Genomic DNA, 18,141 nt, shown 5'->3' with positions numbered 1-18,141 from the left:
ACTTGGGTTTGAAAGAGGACTTAGTTTGTTTTCCTTGTTCACAAGCTGAGCACATCTTGTCTTTCACAACGCTGAATTTTGGGAGCCCTCTAACTAGATCTTGATTGGATATTTTGGAAAGATTCTTGAAGTTCAGATGAGAAAACCTTTTGTGCCAAATCCAGCTAAGATTCGTCTGAGACTTTGTAAAGAAGCATTGCATCAGTGCCTTGTCACTTGAGAACATGTCAAGAACATATATATTATCTTTTCTACTTGCTGAAAGTACGATGTTCTTGTCAGTGTTTACAACTCTGCCTTCCTTCTTTGTAAAGTGAACTTCATAGTCAGCATCACACAAATTGACTGATAGAGATAAGGTTGTGTTTGAGACCCTTTACATATGAAACGTTTTGAAAAACCACGTTATTGCATTTGATATTTCCATATCCCTTAGTGAACCCCTTTCCATTTTCTCTATAAGTAACTGCAGGACCAGTTTTCTTGACATCATCTTCCAGGAGAGACTTTGATCCTGTCATATGCCTTGAGCAACCACTATCTAAGTACCAAAGATGCTCCTGACCCTGCAGTGCTGAGAAACTAGTTAGAACACACTGACCCATTCGAAGATGGGTCATTCACAAAGTTATTTGATAATAAATTATAACACTCCTTAGGAAGACAGTTTAAAGAATTTGACTTAAGAGTCCATTTTTCATTTCTAACTTTAATATTTTCATCTCTTGAGGATGATTTATCAAATGAACATTCACTGATCTTGTGAGAAGTATTACCACATCTGTAACAAACTCTAGTACCAAAGTTCTTGTTGGTGTGCAATTTTTTTGATTTAACACATTTTGACATGTAAGATTCACCAAGAGAGCTTTGAGTCCTTTTGTTTATCATTGAGTCACAACTGAATTCAGTGTCAGAAGGAGTTTGATCAGTGTTAGATGATAAGCTATCAGTGTCTGATTTTGACTCATTCACAGATGGATTGCAATCAGGAAAATGCTTAAGTTGTTCATGAACAACATGAAACACTCCATTTGAGATAGGAAAAGCAATAATATTCTCAGTTAGTGGAGTTGGTCTTACAAGATGTGCAGGATAAAAGGTTGGATCAATTCCGGTAATTTCAACATTACACTCAATAATACCATCAGAATTAGTAATACAGTATTCATCAATTAAACTTTGATTAATAAAAGAGTTAATGACAAATTTATTTTTGAAATTGTTTTTCATCTCATTCATGGAATAGGACTCAGAATCCTTTTCTTGTGATTTAAAAACTTTTTCAGCTTCTGCAAAGTTACCCCTAAGAATTTTCTCACATGAATGAGGAATTTGAGCTGAAATAATGTAACTTGCATGCTTATGAGATTTTGCCCAAGTATGAAGCACAGTTTGTTCTTTGATCAAAAGATTTTTAACATTGTCAATTTCAGCAGACAAAGAAGAATTTGACAAACTAGTGATTCTAAGATTTTCCTGAGTGGACTCAATAATGTTATTTTTCATGGATATATCAGTTTCAAGAAGATCAATTTGATTTTGCAAATTTCTTATAGTTTGATTCTTTTTAGAATTATGATGCCCAAATACTCAAACATTTTGATTTTTTCATTCATTGAATAAGAAACAAAGTTTTTAACCTGGTACATTTAAGAAGAGTCAGTGTTGTGCTTCCTGGAATTTTCAACAGCATCAGACATATCAGCATCAAATGTACTTTTGCCTTTTTCAGAAACATCCGGGTCTTCTATCTTTGCCATTAGACACTTGACTTCATCATCTGATGACTCCTCATCAGTTTTCCATTTTTCTTCTTCAGCAACAAGCACTTTATGTTCCAAGTTCTCTACTTTCAGCTTCTCAATCAGCTTGTTGTACTTCTGCTTCCAGTATTCATCTGAGCCTTGTTTCTTTTGTTTACACTCCTTTACAAAATGATTAGTGCTCCCACAGTTAAAGCACCGAGCCTTCTCTTTCTTATCAGCACCATGCCTTTTATCAGCTTCTGATCTTTTTGAAAACTTTCCACCCATCTTCTTTTGAAACTTTGAGAAGTTTCGACCTGATTTTTCAAAAGTCTTTACAATCAAAGTTGCACTAGCCACAACTTTTTCAAGATCATCAGTGTCAGTTTTAGATGAATCAGTATCTGAATTACTTTCAGTGTCTGAATCTGACACTAGCTTTTTGTTGGAGAACAAAGCTACAGATGATTCACGTTGAGAATCTTTCATCAGTTCCTTTCTTTGAAGCTTAGATTCTTCATTGTATCGAAGATTTCCATAGAGACTTTGTAAGTCCATAGAGTTGATCTTCTCATTGTTTTTCAGCACATCAACATGATTCTCCCAACCTGCACCCAGAGAATCCAAAAACTTCTGCACTAGAACAGTTCTATGCTTCAACTGATCTAGTCTCCGAAGATCATTAACGAGAGTATTAAATCTGTTAAAGGTTTGAGTCAAGGTTTCACCTTTCTTAGCAAAAAAATGTTCATACCTTCGGTTAAGATCATTTGTTTGAGTAGCCTTGACTTCTTCAGTGCCTTCAAAAGATACATTCAAAGTATCCATCATCTCTTTTGCTGAGATGCAATTTTGAACTAGCCCAAAAATGTTGTATGGCAGAGAGTAGCTGATTGCGGCACGAGCACGAACATCTAGACCATGTTTTCTTTTGTCATCTGCCGTCCAGTTTTCTTTGGGAGTTTTCTTCATAGTACCATCAGGAACATTATTTTTTAGAGGCTAATACATCGGGACATATGGACCATTTTCGACGATGTCCAACATGTCTTCACCTACTGATTCTAAGGCATAAAGAGCCTTTATTTTCCACATAGCAAAGTTTGTTTCATCAAAAGGAGGAATTTTAGCAGAAGGATGATTTGATGAGTTTGACGATGAAGAAGATGAAGCCATTTGTTTGATAAGAGAAACCTGCTCTAATACCAATTGAAGAGGCCTTTAGATCAATCAATATATCAAACAATGACAGTAAACAAGAACAAGAGGAATTCACGAAGAAAAACTTTCACTAAGAAAGATAATCTCACAAAGAGGTTATCATGTGCACAAAGCAGCGATTAGGGTTTGTGAAAGGCGTAGCCATTCACAAACCTTTACAAGAGATTATATACTGCTATTCTAGACAATCCCTACAAATCAAGGATACGCTAGCTAATTAATTAAGATAACTAAGGAAACTGGATAAATACAAGATTTGATACAATGCACTGAACAAACTAAACTATTACAAACTGAGCTGCTGACACGCTGGTGCTGATACTGAGATATGTGCTGACGTTGAGTCTGTTTTAAACATTATCATACTTCAAGGTTTGACCTTACAGAACCAAATGCCCCAAAATCCAATCCTTGTTTGTGAAATTTTTGACGTATGGGGGATTGATTTCATGGGCCCATTTCCTGTTTCGTTTGGCAACGTTTATATCTTGCTCACGGTTGACTATGTTTCTAAGTGGGTTGAGGCCAAAGCCACAAGATCGGATGATGCCAAAACAGTTATCGAGTTTTTAAAATCTAATGTGTTTGTGAGATTTGGTGTGCCTAGGGCTTTGATTAGTGATAGAGGGACGCACTTTTGCAACAAAATGATGGAAGCTTTATTGAAAAAGTACAACGTGACCCATCGTGTCTCTACCGCCTATCACTCTCAAACAAATGGTCAAGCGGAGGTTTCGAATCGTGAAGTGAAGTCTATTCTAGAGAAAACAGTGAATCCGACAAGGAAGGATTGGAATTTGAGACCAAATGATGCCTTATGGGCCTATCGGACTGCGTACAAGACCCCGATAGGAATGTTCCCGTTTAGGTTGGTCTTTGGAAAGCCATGTCATCTTTCCGTCGAGTTAGAGCACCGTGCATTTTGGGCGGTCAAGCAATGCAATTTCAACATTGACGAGGTGGGAAGGCATAGGAAACTTCAACTCCAAGAGCTAGAAGAATTGAGAAATGACTCCTATGAAAACGCAAGGATTTATAAGGAGAGAACGAAGCTCTTCCATGACAAGTCCATCACCCGGAAGCATTTTGAACCGGGGCATAGGGTCTTACTATACCATTCACGATTGAAGTTATTTCCAGGCAAGCTAAGGTCAAGATGGATTGGACCTTTTGTTGTGATTAAGACCTTTGACCATGGGGCGGTGGAAATTCAAAGCGAAAAGACGGGACAAATTTTCAAAGTCAATGGGCACCGGTTGAAGCCATTCTATGAAGGTTTCAGTGCTAATGCCCTTGAAATCATCCATTTGGATGTCCCGATGTGTTGAATAAAGCTAGGAGGACGTCTCGCCAAAGACGTTAAAGAAGGGCATTTTTGGAAAGCAATGTGCTTTCACCATTTTTTCAAATTCTAATAAATCATTTTACTCCAATTTTTGAAAGGTTTCACCATTCGATCCCCATTTTACTCCAAATTTTGTCAAAATTTTGATACCGGGCCTTACGGGGATCGTTTTGGCTTGAAAAATCAGTTTTTTTGGAAAAATCCCATTTTTGATGTACATCATAGCCCGCAGGCAGCCCGCAGCCCGAGCCCAGCCCGCGTAAAAGGTCAGAAGGTTCATAAGGTTTTCTAGCAAGTAGACACGGCCAGCCCGCGTGGACCAAAAGCTCAAATTCAATTCAGTACCTGCGGCCAGCCCACGGCCCGCTCCTGACCCACGTGGATTTTCGAAGCACTTGGCAATTTTTTGAGCAAACCAGCTCACGCAGCCAACCCGCGGCCCGCGGCCAACCCGTGCAGAAGTCGATTTTTTTTGCTTTTGGTTCTGCTGTATTCGAGGATGCTAGACACGGCCAGCACGCGGCCGGCGCCCAACCCGCGTGTTGGTCGTTTTGATTGATTTTTGAGCTGTTGACTGCCTTGACTTTCGTTGACCAAGAGGTTTAATGAGTTGACCAACATTGACCCGGATTTGACCTTCCTTGACCAAAGATTAAACACCTCCAGCACCCTTCTTCTTCATTCTAACCTAACACATTCCTCCATTCTCTCTCTAGAAGCTCAAGAACACTAAACCCACTTCTCACTAAAATCCATTTTCCCGGAGTTCTACCGGTCGGAATCTCGCGAAACCACCGCCATTCTTCTCCATTTTTCATCCTCTACAAACCCCACCCAAATTCCGGTCCGATTTGTGGCCGGAATTCCGAGCGCCACCACCACCACCTTCTTTCGCATTTTCCGGCCAACTCCAGCCACCATTGGAGAATCCGAGCACGGGGTTTTGTTTCTCTCATCAAGAGCTTTCTAGTCATACCAATCTTCCCACAAAAACTCATGGAAAATTTCTGTCTAATTCCGGGTGCCACCACTCCATTCGCCGGAATGTCATCTTGAAGCTAGTTTGTGGGGTTGTTTTAGCGATTAAAGCGTCAAATACGGAGCAAAATTGCAAGCTTGGGGTATGTCTTGACGAAATCTTTTTGGTGGCACTAGTTCATCCCGGGTCTATGAAATTGGGTAATCTCATTCCTATAACTTGATTGTTTACATCCCAATTTCCCATTTGTTGTTGGTATTGTGTGCCTTTATTGTTGCTGAAAATTATTATTGGTAAAATTTTGTCCCGAATAAATGTCAAAGCGTGCAAAAACGGGGACGGGAGCAACTTCCTCTAAGGGAGGGTCGAAGGGAAAATCCAAGGATCCCCCGTTTCGTTTGTTGAATCGTGAGGATCGTAAAACTGATGATTTTCTCGTTTCAAATAAGCGTCAAGTCAAGTTAACAAAATTACTCCATAGGGAATCTTTTGCTAGTCTTGGGGTGCTCGATGGAGTCCAAGCGTTATTTAACAACATCGGGTGGGGTCAATTCCTCTATAACCGCGTCGCCACCTATGTTGAACCCACCTTGGAATTTCTTGCCACATTCAATTCCGATGAGGAAGCCTAAACTGTCACCTTCCAAATGCTTGGTGAGAAACGATCCCTACCGCATCGGGTCGTGAACGCCCTGTTGGGCACTCCAGTGGACAACCTATATTACCAATACGACCCATGGCCCGGAAACTTCAATGAGCATCACTTTTGGCAACAAATTACTAACGATCCACAATACTCATCGTCCTCGTCAAAGGCCTCCTCCATAATCCACCCATGTTTACGCCTCGCGCATCGGGTTCTCACATGCACAATTTTTGCCCGCTCCGAAGTGGGACAAATTTCAAAGGCTGAATTATTTTTTCTTTGGTGCATGACTCGTGAGAACGGTCCGCGGCCTGATTTTGCCTCCTTTTTCTTCACCAAGTGTTACAACCTCACAACTATGGACAAAGGAGACATTTTCATTGGGGGAATAATCACCCTCATTGCATCCCGGCCACCGCTTCAACTTCATCTCTCTACTCTTCCATTCGAGAAGGCTTCCGGCCCCTCTAGCCTTGACGGCAACGCACTTCGCCGAATGCAACTCATCCGGGATTCGGTCGTCGGTCCCATGTGGATCCTTGACAACCAACCATACCTCATTCTCCCCCATGAGTATATAGGGAGTTTTGAGCCGACCGATCCCGAGCAATGGATCATTCCATCAGACTACCCTCCACCTGTAGATGATGAGGATGACCAGTTTCAGCCTGCACAGCAATTCGTCGAGCCTCAGTTCCAACCGTAGCAGCAGGGGGGACGCGAAGTCCCACCATATTTCCCCCCTACGTTCTTTGATCAATTTGCCACAATGTTCTCCACGGTGCAGCGCATCGATACCCAAACGCAAGAGAATACAAGAGCCATCCAAGATGTGGCGAGTCGTGTTGGTCGATTGGAGCAGTCCTTCCCTCCCATTTCCCGCCAGGTCCAAGATATATGGGACTACCATTATCGCCACGGGCATTTCCCGCTGCCCGACCCTCCGATTTAGGTCCTTTCCACCCTTTCCTTAAGTATTGAGGACAATTGAGGACAATGCTTGTTCTTAAGCTTGGGGTGGGGCATTTCCTTTATCTTTTACTTTTTCATGCATTTTTTAACTAGGTTGCATAACATTCTAGTATTAAGCTAATTTTCATTCATTTTTTTTATTTATTTAAAATTCCAAAAAGATTTTATTTTCTTCTTTTTCACCTTTTATATTTTTGCATAACATTTAGCCTAAGGCATTAGCATTCATTCATTTTTGTTGTCTGTTTATTCTCACCTCTCTTGGATACCATGGAATAGGTTCACAGTTATTGTATCATTATTCGTCTAGGATCTTGTTGCTATCTCACCCATCGAACCGGGACCATTGGCTGCAGTTTGGGATTTCATACTTGGGATCAGATGCTGGTAGCTTAAAGGGGTAAGTGATCATGGCCAAGTAGTTTCATGGAAAATTATGCATACAATACTAACAACTGTAGGATATACTATAGCAATGGATGTTCTTAGCCTTGCGGTCACTACCGCCGAGAGGATCACACTTGATCATGTTTCAACTGTTAGGATGAAGCATTGGTGCTTGTCCCCGAGTAGAATCCATATCCAGTCTCTTTACATTACCATATCTTTTTGCGATTTTCTTAGAATTTTAGAGAGTCTTTTAGTCCACATTTGGACATTTTCATTATCTTTGAAAAACCACAAGTTTGAAAAGGAGCTTACATTACATCTTTATGCTCCACACATGGTCATTTTCACACTTAGGCCATTCGGATTATATCACTACCCTTTCAGTTCCACTTACACACCTTTGGGAACAAAATTTTGAGTCAAAGGGTTTCTTGTTAAAAAATTTCGATAGTTAATAAATTAAATCTCAAAAAAAAAAACAAAAACAAAAAGAAGCATGCAAATTTTCAGTTGCAACTATCTTAGATAGGTGGCCGGTTCAATTATTGAACAAATTTCCCAACATCTTGGTCACCCGGCATTTGATATTCATTTGTATAGGTCTGTTTTATTGTATATAGATCGAGTTGTTCTTTTTTTTTTCGCAAATTGGTGATGTTAGGGAGACTGTCGAGTCGGATACTACAGGAGGTTTGGGCCAACACTAAGTGAACCGATTCCTACAACAGTGCCCGAGCGATTAAACCTAGTTACACATGAGAGAAACCGGCAGACGTGAGATCAAAGTGTGCACTTAAAGAAGAGCTCCACCCGAGCCCATCCAGTTGCTTTCTCCCTACTACAAGTGTTCTTCATTGTATGCATGTTTCATTGAGGCTGCGACTGCTCATCCCTCCTTACTCACCTAAAGGAGTTGTCCCGGCTGTGGTTTATGGTCCCATTGTCATCGGATGAAAAATTTGTGAGACAGCAGCGAGATCAATTCTGACCATGTTGACTAACATCGAACAGGTTCCATGGTTCTATCCATTCTTTTTATTTCTAGGGTAGTTCGTCCCAAGTTCATTTAGTCTTGTCTTACTTGAGGACAAGTAAGGTTTAAGCTTGGGGTGATTTGATAGCTTCATTTTATTTACTTCTTTTTATAGTTTATTTTAGTACATTTCATTCGCATTTTAGTTAACTTCCATGCATATTTTCCCTTTCGTTATTTTTATGACCATTTCGGGGTACTTTCTAGTTTCTTGAGCATTATTGCAGATTTTCTTGGAAACTAGCGGAGCAGCACTCTAGGGAGGCGAGTGGGCTTGAAGGGAATTGGGGATTTCGTGTTTGATGGCTATGAAGGTTACTCATGGGGTGGACTTGTCAATTGCTTGAAGTCTTGGAAGAATTGAGCTTTAAATTTAAAAGACGCGGGAGAATTCTTGAGTGTGCAAGATCAAAATTTGGGAGTTTGCGGAAGTTTAGAGTGATGTGGATAAACAAATTGGGCTTTAATTGAAGAAATATTTAAGAAAAATGGGCTAGGAGTTGATTGGATTCGAACTGGGCCAATGGATTAGCTGTGGGGGCCCAAAACTTGAAGAAGCCCAAAATTACCCGTCAGAGCCCGCGGCCCGCGTAAGACTCCCCGCGGCCCGCGTGGGTTCTTGACTAGGGCAATTTCGGGATTTTGCTTAGAGCTCTATTTTGGGAAGTTTGGTGTGCCTCTTTAGCCTTATCTTGAAGGTCCGATTTTGAGACTTTCTCTCTGGAGTTTGGAGCATTTTTGGAGGCCAAGAACACTTTAAGAATATCTTCTTTTCATCTCTTGAATCTTGTCAAATGTTTGGTACAATCTCATCTAACTTTGTTCATTTGAGTTTAGCCATGCTTGGCTAAACAAATGTTGGTTGACTTTTTCTTGAATCTTTTGAAATTTTGTTGGATGTTGAAGAATCCATGAACTTGTTCTTAAATCTTTATGGAATTGTTTTGTGTTTTATCATATTATCACTACCAGTATGTTTTTATTCATGAGTTTAAATATGTTTGTGGTGATTAGTTGGCTAATTTCTTGAATAAGTAAAGGATCCTTAAATTAGCAAGCAACAAATGATTTTTGTGTTGTTTTTGCTTCACACAATCATAAAAACATTTCCTCCAACATGGTGGTGAAAGCATTTGACCCCTCTTGGATTTGGTGACTTTTTGGTTCTTAATGCTAGTTGACTTTCACTAATTACATGCTATTTGGAATTAGTGACTTTGACTAAGGAAATTGTTATGAGCTTCTCTAGCCATTTCAACAATTAAGAAAAGTCTAGGTAATCTCAAGCTCCTTAGATTGCTATAGCCAAATTAAGGATTTAAATCAAAGTATTGCACCATTGGATTCTAATGATATGTTCATCAAAAGTCAAAGTGAGGAAACTTTAAGTCAACCATCTCTCCTTTATTGATTTTACATCAAACTCTTATTTTTGTTGCATTTGTCTATTTAAATCATAGATAACTCTAGTTTGTTTCAAGTATTTCAAAACACCAACCCCCCCTATTTTATTTTTATTGTCATTTTACAAGTATTTTTACAAAGAGATTTTTCATAGAGTTATAAATTGAACCAATCTCCGTGGATTCGATCCCTTTACCACTATACACCATTTTAGTGTGTAATATTTAGGGTTATTATTTGTGTTGGCCTCGACAACCACCAGCTGCGTAGTGACAGTGATCAGATAAATCCTTGGAAGATCGAGTATGGATACCTGTGGATGGGTTGCCGATGATTTGACCCAATGGGTGGTCCTTCGTCCATACGTTTAAAAGGGGTTGCAAATGATCAACAGTTGCGGTAGAGGGAATTTCTTTAATATCGCAGGTCTCTACGGTTGGAGATGGCAGTTACCCCTGGACTTGAGAACAACATGTGGAATCATCTTGGACTCTTGGAACGAGATTAGCATTTTCTTGAACAATTGGGAGAGGTTCCCCCTGGATTGCTGATGGAAGTCGCTCTTAAGCTTGAGAAGGTTCCCCCTGGACTATTGGAATTGTGAAAGCTCTTGGGTCAGTTCTGGTGTCGATATTCTCTATGTTTTTTCATCATTTGAGTCAGAAGAAACGTTTGATGGTTGAGATCCTCTGCGGATAGGGACTGGAGCTGCTTCTTCTAGTACTGGAACCTCGATGGTTGTTGTATGATCCGGAGTTGAGTTTTCCCCCTCAACCAGCATGGTGGAAGTATTTAGTGACACATCATCGGATAGCGTAGGACCAGATACTTTAGATGTTGCATTTGGGCTTCAGGAGACACAAGAACATCAGATAGTTTAGAAGCCTCTATTGGGTCAAAGACATCATCATAGTTAACTTCAACTATGTTTAATGGGCTCGAAGAGTCATAAACATCACATTCCTGTATTGCTTTGGTTTTGGTGGATGGAGCAGTGTTGCGGACATAATATTCCTCGAACTTTATATAAAAGCATTTGACTATTATTCTCATACGTCTTATGAGAACCCTATAGGCTACCTTGTTCATTGAGTAGCCAAGGAAGATGCCTTCATCAGATTTTGGTGCAAACTTGTTGAGATGATCCTTGTTGTTGATCACAAAACATCTGCACCCAAATATATGGAAGAACCGGACATTAGGCTTTCTGTTTTTAAGGCCCTCATATGGTGTTTTGCTGAGACGTTTGCACATAATGCTTCGGTTATGCACAAAGCATGTTGTGGCCATTGCTTCGGCCCAGAAGTAGAGAGGAAGGTTGGCAAAATTGAGCATAGATCAGGCTGCTTCTACCAGAGTGTGGTTCCTTTGATCTACTACTCTATTCTGCTGTGGTGTGTACGGAGCTGAGAAGTTGTGACTTATGCCCTTGGAAACCAAGAAACTATTCAGACGATGATCAGTGAACTCGGTTCCATTGTCACTGCGGATGCGACTTACTGGTAGTTTGATTTGAAGATCTATCTCCTTGATAAAATTGATGAGTGTCTGCGGTGTTTCTGAGTTGAGTCTATGACAGAAAACCCATGTGAAACATGTGAAGTCATCTATTATAATCAGTATGAATTTCTTGTGGTGAAGACTGGCTATAGTGGATGGACCATAAAGATTAATATGGAAAATTTCTAGTGGTTCTGAGATTTAGGAGTCGATCACCATAGGATGACTTGCTTTGGACTGTTTGCCACACTCACATGCAGGGACGAGAGTGTCATTGTGATACTTAAGAATAGGGAGACATCAGACAACTTCCCCTGTGACCAGGTTGTTGATATAACGAAAGTTGAGATGAGCAAGCCTGCGGTGCCAGAACCAACTATCTTCGGATATGGATTTGGATAGGAAACATAACCGCAGTTTGCTGATGATCAAAGAGACATCCAGAGGATACATAGTACCTTCGGATCTAGATTTGATCAGACAAGTGCTCCTATCACTTGTCATTATGTAGCAGAATTGGTTATCAAATTCAACCCGATGGCCTGCCTTACATAGTTGGCAAACACTAATGAGATTGTGTTTAAGACCTTCCACATAAGAGACCTTTTGGATAGAAAAATTTCCTGTAGTAAGAACACCATAACCTCGGATGATCTCATTCGCGTTGTTGCCGAATGTGATGTTACCCCCGTTGCAAACTGGCCCGAAATCCCGAAGGTACTCCAACCTTCCGGTCATGTGCAAGGAGCAGCACTGCCGATAAACCACTCTTCTTCTTGGTCCTCCTTACACAAAGCATGAGAATTAAACAGTCAGTTTAGGCACCCAATTGAGTTTGGAGCCCGGGGCAACATATGAATTCTTAATTGATGCATGATACGAGGTTGCAAGCACAGGTTTCATGTAAACTTTTAAATCTAGTCCTGGGTGTTTGAGATTTTTTGGAGTTTTGTTAGATTGAGAAAAGTTACGAGGTTTTTGAAAAGAAAGAGATTTGACATGAGAAGAAATCTTTTGACATTGACATTTGCAAATTGAACTTTTGTCATTTACCTTGACATTTTGTTTGGGCAGTGGTCTTGGAGAGGGAGTATGTTTGTGACCAGTCCGAGGGTTGTGAGGTCTGACAGTGGTGTTGGTAAGATTTGAAAAAGCAGGTTTTTGCAGGTTTTGTAGGTGTAAAATCACGTGTAGACCTTTTGTGAAGTGATTTCTTAAAATTTTGATGTGACTTTTAGAGTGCTGGAGTTGGCAAGATACCCTTCCATTTTGGATCATCTGAGGAACAGATTTGAAAACCATTGCTTTGAAAAGACTTTACTTTCTTTTGGGTTGTGTCAGATGAATTTGGAATGGCTTTAGAAACCGTACATTCCTTTTTCTTTGTTTTCTTAACTGTAGAGTTTTTGGACATATAATTTGAGAAAACAAGTTTTTCTGGACTCCTAGACTTAGGAATTTTGACAAAATTGATTTTGTTTTGAAAGATTTTCCCGCTTTTTTCCACGGGATCGAATTTCTTCTTTGAAAAGCTTTTTCGCCTCGGTTTTAGGAGAACCGCAGTCAGTGCCATTCAGTTGTGGTTTCCTTGAAACATTTGGTAATTTTGAAAAATGAGGACTTGATTCATCCGAACTAGAGAGTTCATGATTCAGGGAACATTGACTAACTTCAAAGTTTTCGATTGGTAATTCATGATGAATTTTTTGGATGGTCACGGTACTTTTGAATATGGTCTGTGGTTCGGAGCTTTTAGCAATCACAGAATAAGTCTGAGTGGTTAGATTGGTGGGACAATTGATGGAAGGTAGATGGAAAGATTGTGGTTCATGACTACAGTAAGGGATACTACTGTCTGAAGGCAGAGATGGGAATTCCATTGAGACTTCGGGACCTTCCAAGACAATTTCCTCATCAACAATTGATGAATTCTGAGAACTTGGAAGAGTTGTGCTATCTATAGGATTAGAAGATCCAGGGAGAATTTCCTCGATAACACAATTGTTACTCAGATCGTGAAGTCTACCAAAGTGAGCTTTGATATCTTCAAGAAATGTTTTGTCATTGACCGGAAACAAAAATTCATGGTCCGAAGGGATGGTCCTTATTGAATCGGGGTGAAGAGTCTGTTGCAGTAGAGTACCCATTAGACCAACCGCAATTGTAAGTATTGTCAGTAGTCCCATTGTTAACAAGATTCTCGATGGCTTCACTTTCATTAAACAATTTCTCTATTAAAAGATTTGAATGTACAATTTCACTCTGAGCTAAATCTCTCTGGTTCAAAGCTATTTCTAACTGTGTTTCACTCAATATTCTTGCATCTTTATCTAACATAAATCCTTTTCTAACATAGACATTTTGAGTCTTTTGTTGTCCAAACGTCCTCTTACATGAAACATCTCCTCGGACGCAATGTTCTTCTCATCTAATGCTTTGTTATAGTCTGTAAGGATGGCATCACATGTGTCATTAAGATTGTCTATGAAGGGCTGATAATCATGCATTCTATAATTTAGAGTTTGAATCATAAGTTTTACCTGTTCGCCAATGCTAAGTGTCCCATCTGTCGCCATATAGCAATAATTCTTCTCCATCTTTGTAGAGCCATCCTCATCAGCAGTCGCTATCATACAAATCTTCCACTTTCCTTTGACACTGCTGATGTCCTCATCTTCATCCCCAGAGGACCAAATTTATGGTCTCTTTTTACTTGAGCAACATATGCCCTTCCTTTTTCTTTTTCCTCCATGTCATGAGCCATTCTTAGATAGAATGCTCTATCTTTTACTATATTTGCCTTGCAGTCTTTGGTAAAATGATTCTCTTTGTTGCACTTGTGACATATCACAACATCAATTTTGTCTTCTAAGGGAGTACCGGAGTCAGTGGTTTGGATGGACTTCAGTGCCTCATTGGGTTGAGTATTTTGAGACTGCGGTGGTGGGTGAGATTTTTTAGTTAAACGAGAGTGATTGTTTTGAGAGTTAAGATTGCGGTTGAAAGGTGGTTTGTTATATTGCCGATTCTTTCGGAGTGAAGGAGGTAGTAATCGGTTGAATTGTTGCCTGACAAGAGCGATTGCATTCTGAAATTCTTCTTCGTCATCATAGTTTGAGTTTGCTTCATATGACTACAGAGGGTTGTCATATGTGGTGGAGTATGATTGAGAGTGAGGAGATTGTGCTACGAGAGCAAGTGGACCACCGAAGTCTGCATAGTCTTTGAGTACCGTAGACTCTTGGACTTGCAGTTCACCATAGAGCTTATAGAAAGGCAGAGAACGAATTTTTCTATCCCCTTGAACAATCATTTTGCCAGTCGTCCAGTGTCTTCCTAAACCGTTTAGAAACTGAATATTTGTTTCATGGTTGCTTCAGACCGTGCCAACATTGGGTAGCTTTGTAACTATCAGATTAAACCTCTTAAAGGAATCTTCCAAACTTTCACCCGCATGAGCATTAAAGTTATTAAAATCATTGAGTGCAGTAGTAAGCTTTTTGTCTTGAGCTTGTTCAGTTCCTTCATACAAGTTTTTAAGAACATCCCAGATCTCCTTTTCGGACTTGAAATTTATGATTATGTCAAAGTTGTTAGGCGCAACTCCACACGAAATCTCATAAAAGGCAATAGCGTCATTTTCCATTTTGTCGAGATCATATTTGGTGGGACGATTCAACGCTGGTTGACCTCCTCCTAGTCTGGTTGTGGCTCTATCGACTTGTACTGGTGTAAGAATAGGAACATAAGGCTCTTCTTCAACAAATCTCCATATGTCTCTTCCAAGTCTCCTTAAATATATTTCCATTCTCCGGGACCAGTGATGATATTCATTCGCCACAAGTATCGGTGCTCTATTCGAACCACCAACATTGTTTGATACATTAAGAGCTAATGCATGTGCCATATTTCCTTGTTTTGAAAAGTTTTTTTTGTTTAACTTTTTTTGAAGAAATGAGCTTTAGTGGTATAGAAAGCTTTTTGAAAAACAGAGTTTTGCTTCAAAAGGCAACCACTTTGGCTCTGATACCAATTGTTGAGAGAAAAACTTGAGACACACTTGAACAAACGTTAGAACAAGTATAGTAGCGAAATAGTTTATCTTATAGGATCTAAAAGCTCAACAATAATAACAAGTTAGAGTTAGATAATTAGAGAGTTAGGTGCAGAAATGTAAGGAAATATAAATAACAAAACGTATTATATAAAGTATACAGATAAGTTGATTCTTAACAAGGAACACATTTAGACCAAGTTAGTAAGTGAGATCAAGCTTAGTGATTAAGTCAAGAATGACATGCTCTGAAGAGAGAAAATATTATGTTATATTCTGGTGAACTTTGAGAGCAAGAAGGAGATAAGAGTAATAACATAAGATATGAGATTCAAGATGCGTCGTGTTATCTGATATTTTGAATAAGAAAGATTAAGCTCTATTTATAGAGACTCAAATATTACATTTTTTCAACTATCTAAGCGTAGCCATACAAGGCATACTGGACAAAAGAGAGTATTCTAAGAAAAGCAGATAAAGAGCTAAACTAAGAAAGCTAGATAGTGAACTGCGGATGATGATGACTTCGGATGGGGTTGCTGAACACAGTTGATGGCGGATATTGGAAGGCTGCGGTAGACAAAGTTTAAGAGGGTCACTTTTATGATTCAACAGTATCCTAGTTCTGGTGTTGTTTGATTCGGGTGCTACCCGATCGTTTGTCTCCCTTGCGCTTAGCAAGAAGTTTCCTGAGTCTTCAGGCGTGTTGGATTTCCCTCTAGAGGTCGAGATTGTGGACGACCGATCGGTGCGGGCCTTAGAGGTTTTCAGGGATTGTGTTTTGATATTGTTCAAGGAGAGTTACCTGGTAGACTTGGTTCCCATACTTTTGCGGGGCAACAAGGTTATTATTGCTATGGATTGGCTAAGCCCTGCTGGAGCGGGGATCGACTGCGTGCAACAGTTGGTGCGGATCAGAACCCCAAGTGAGGGAGAGCTGGTGATTCACGACAAAAGGCCACAACGAGGACCAACCTTATGTTCAGCAGTAAGGGCTAGGCGCTACCTTCAGCAGGGTTACGCGGGATATGTTACCTATGTTATGGATACCCGGGAGGCGGGTAAGGTGACGGTGGGTGATGTGCCAGTAGTATGAGAGTTTGCGGATGTATTCCCCGAGGAATTTCCTGGGATACCTCCGGAGAGGCAGGTAGAGTTCAGGATCGACCTAGTCTTGGGTGTGGCTCCGATAGGCAAGGCACCGTATCAGTTGGCTCCTCCTGAGATGCAGGAGTTGTCTACACAGCTGTAGGAGCTGTTAGATAAGAGATTCATTAGATCAAGCACTTCACCCTGGGGAGCCCCGATTCTGTTTGTGAAAAAGAAGAATGGGTCATATCAGATGTGTATAGATTATCGGGAGCTGAATAAGGTAACAGTGAGGAATCGTTACCCACTTCCAAGGATCGATGGCCTCATTGACCAGCTACAGGGCGCATCTTGGTTCTCCAAGATTGATTTGCATTCAGGGTATCATTAGATGAGGGTCAGAGAGGAGGATGTATAGAAGACTGCATTTCAGACGCGTTATGGCCACTATGAGTTCGTGGTGATGCCCTTCGGGCTCACCAATGCTCCTGCCGCGTTCATGGACCTCATGAACTGCGTTCAAGGACCTCATGAGGAGCAATTGCAGGAGGTTCTAGATATGTTGAGGAGGGAGAGCTTGTATGCTATGTTCTCCAAGTGTGAGTTCTGGTTGCCTGGGGTGCAGTTTCTTGGGCACCTTGTCAACCAGAACGGGATTTCGGTTGACCCGGCCAAGGTGGAGGCCGTGATGAGATGGGAGGTTCCGAGGTCTCGATATGAGATTCAGAGCTTTCTAGGATTGGAGGGCTACTATCATAGATTCATTCAAGGTTTCTCCAAGAGAACCGTGCCCCAGACCCGGTTGACGAGGAACGTCGTGGTCTTTTGCTGGGGGCCTGAGAAGCAGGCCGCATTTGATGAGGAACGACGTGGTCTTTCGTTGTGTGAGGTGCCAATCTTATCCCTGCCAGAGGGCATGGAGGAATTTGTGGTATATTGTGATGCGTCCATCTCATGCTTGGGCGCGGTATTGATGCAGAGGGGGCATGTTATTGCTTACACTTTGAGGTAGCTGAAGATTTGGTGCCATTACCTCTATGGGGTTGATTGGACCATTTACATGGACTACAAGAGCCTGAGGTATCTCATGGATCAGCCAAATCTGAATATGAGGCAGCGTCGGTGGCTTGATGTGGTGAAGGATTATGATTGCGAGATCCTGTACCACCCGGAGACGGCCAATGTCGTGGCCGATGCGCTTTGCCGCAACGCGGCGCAGATCAGGGACATATGTCGGAGGATGACAGTTGTGACTCCGCTGTTGGAGCAGATTCGGGAGACCCATCAGGAGGCCATGAAGGAGGAACATTAGAAGAGCGAGCGAATTGTGGGTCAGGTTCCCTCCTTCGACTATGATAGCCGAGGATTGTTGACTCTTCACCGTAGGGTGTGGGTTCCTTATCATGGGGGTGTACACCAGGTATTGATGGAAGCGGTGCACAAGTCCGGTTTCTCTATCCATCCCGGGGCGACGAAGATGTATAGGCATCTTCGTCTTGATTATTGGTGGCCCTGTATGAAGAGGGACGTAGCTTGGTTTCTGAAGAGGTGCCTGACCTGCAGAAAGGTCAAGGCTGAGCACCAGAGACCACATGGCAAGGTCCAGTCGTTGGATATCCCACTATGGAAGTGGGAGGATATTACTATGGACTTCATTACGAAGCTTCCTAGGACCACACAAGGAGTGGATTCGATTTGGTTCATCATTGATCGATTGACCAAGAGCGCCCATTTTATTCCGATCCAGGAGAGTATTTCGG

The sequence above is a fragment of the Lactuca serriola genome, chromosome 1 (assembly GCF_051521515.1).
Source record: "Lactuca serriola cultivar US96UC23 chromosome 1, Lser_US96UC23_V15, whole genome shotgun sequence".
Lineage (NCBI taxonomy): Eukaryota > Viridiplantae > Streptophyta > Magnoliopsida > Asterales > Asteraceae > Lactuca > Lactuca serriola.
Note: the sequence above shows the minus strand (reverse complement) of the source record.